We start from the raw sequence: 2,394 nt of genomic DNA, 5'->3' as shown, positions 1-2,394 counted from the left end.
CGCGCTGGGGGTGGGGGGCGGGGAGGTGAAGGAGGCCAGGCAAGGAGAGGAGGGGGGCTTGAAGGTCTCCACCTTGGCGGGTCCAGCCGTGGAGGCGCATCTTGTGTGAGTGTGAGTGTGAGTGAGTGAGTGTGAGTGTGAGTGTGTGTGTATACAGAGACAGCCCCCAACCCCGGCCCGCCGCTCCCTGCCCGCCCCGCCTGTCACCCCCGTCCCTCGGAGCCCGCGGGACCCGGCCGGCGAACTCAACAGGCCCGGCCCGGCGCGGGGCCTGGGGCGGGAGGAGGCGGCGGGGAAGCGCAGAGAGGCTCGGCTTCTTGAGCGGGGCAGGGGCGCCCTCCGCCGTCCACGGCCACACCACCCCGAACGCGCCCGATCCCGTCTGGTCTCGGAAGCTAAGCAGGGTCGGGCCTGGTTAGAACTTGGATGGGAGACCGCCCGGGAATACCGGGTGCCGTAGGCTTCTTCTTTTTTTTTTTTGCCTCTGGTTCTGTAGCGTTTCTGGGAGTGCGGGGGCGGCCCGGGGTGGGGGTGACCCCCACCCTCAGCGCCCGCCGCGGTGCCTGGCGCCCCAGCCCGCACCGTGGGGCCTCCTCTTGTCCCGAGCCGTGACACCGCCGCCACGCGGCAGCATGCGTGGCTTCTGGACAGTCAGGTCTCAGACCTAAGGTCTGCTCTGTGGGAGCCGACACGCTGGAGGAAACCTTGAGAGTCTGAGAGGGGAGGGAGTTCCAGAAGAAGGCCAGGATGTCATTTTGAGGGAGTATGTGACCAGAACTCCTCCCGTTGCTTTTGGGGTTCTATGAGCTACACGTAGGAATCTTTGGTGGTGGCACCTGATGTTCGGGGATCCGGAGTCACACCCAGACCTGCTCCACAGGCCTCCTTTTACTTTTCTCTTCGGATTCATTTTTTTTTTTTTTTTGAGACAGAGTCTCGGTTTGTTGCCCAGGCTAGAGTGAGTGCCGTGGCGTCAGCCTAGCTCACAGCAACTTCAAACTCCTGGGCTCGAGTGATCCTTCTGCCTCAGCCTCCCGGGTAGCTGGGACTGCAGGCATGCGCCACCATGCCCCGCTAATTTTTTATATATATATCAGTTGGCCAATTAATTTCTTACTATTTATAGTAGAGACGGGGTCTCGCTCTTGCTCAGGCTGGTTTTGAACTCCTGACCTTGAGCAATCCGCCCGCCTCGGCCTCCCAAGTGCTAGGATTACAGGCGTGAGCCACAGCGCCCGGCCGGATTCATTATTTTGAAAAAGTGTCTCTTATCTCTATTATTGCATTTTCTTTTCTCTCTCTTTTCAAGCAGATGATGGGAGTCCAAGTATTAAGGTGACATGTGTTGCCCGTGCCCCCCTCCCCCCCCCCCGTGTTCTTATTCATTTACCTCTCATGTTGTTCCAGCATATTGTGGGGGCACCAATGTTAAGGTCGGGTGCGTTGCCCTCTCCCAGCCTCCCCCCTCGGGTCAGAGCTTCAAGTGCGCCCATCCCCCAGTCGGTGCGTACCCACCCCATTCCTAATGGATGTGTATGCCCATCCCCTCCCCCCACCCGCCCGACACCCACCCGAAGAAGGTGATTCCTCTGTGTCCACTTAGGTGTCCATCGGTTCGTACCCATTTGCTGGTGAGCGCGAGCACGTGGTGCTCGTGTGTCCATTCTTGGGATACTTGGCTTACTGGAACGGGTTCCAGCTCTGGCCAGGAGAACCACGAGAGGTGCCCCCTCACCGCTGCTCCTCATAGCCGAATAGCACTCCGTGGTGTCCACGCGCCACATTTTATTTACCCACTCGTGGGTCGATGGGCACTCGGGTGGCTTCCAGGTCTTTGCGATTGTGACTTGTGCCCTGACACTAACCCTAACCCTTACCCAGCCCGTCTCCTCCACGGCCCCTGCCTGACTGACTCCTTCCCGCCCGGCCTATCACCTGTCACCGTCCTCTGCCCCTGCCTGACACGCTCCTCCCCGCCCGGGCCGTCACCGTCCTCGGCCCCTGCCTGACGGGGCTCCTCCGTCGCCTGGGCCTTCCAAGGGCTTGGTGTGGACGCTGGTTCCAGGACGCCCTCCCAGGAACCCGGTAGCAGGGCGGCCGCAGCGTCTCGCGCAACCCAACCGTCCGCCGGCTGGCCGCCGTCGCTAAGTGGCCTGCGGGGGACGTGCTCCCGCTGTGCCGTGGGGGCCCAGCCTGGTGTCTTCTCTGAGGCCCCGCGGCTGCCGCTCCCCGCAAGGGGATAGCCGCGGAGGTGGGGACCGCCTCCTCATGGGGATGTATACCCAGCTCTCCACGTCGGATTCCGGGGCTCTCTGTCCTGCCAGAAGGCCCAGCTGGCCTGCGGATCCTTAGAGTGGCAAAAACATCCGAAAACTGAGATTGAGGGTCCGGTGG

General features: G+C 61.9%; 1 pseudogene; it reads left to right on the top strand.

Annotated features, from left to right (window-relative positions):
* Positions 1-344: 344 nt before the first annotated feature.
* Positions 345-463, top strand: LOC142867967 (uncharacterized; annotated as a pseudogene).
* The last annotated feature ends 1,931 nt before the right edge of the window (positions 464-2,394 follow it).

The sequence above is a fragment of the Microcebus murinus genome, unplaced genomic scaffold, assembly GCF_040939455.1.
Source record: "Microcebus murinus isolate Inina unplaced genomic scaffold, M.murinus_Inina_mat1.0 scaf023_hap2_Mmur4.0, whole genome shotgun sequence".
In the NCBI taxonomy this organism is placed as follows: Eukaryota; Metazoa; Chordata; class Mammalia; order Primates; family Cheirogaleidae; genus Microcebus; species Microcebus murinus.
The sequence above is the reverse complement of the archived record's forward strand: the minus strand, read 5'-3'. Positions and strand labels throughout refer to the sequence as shown.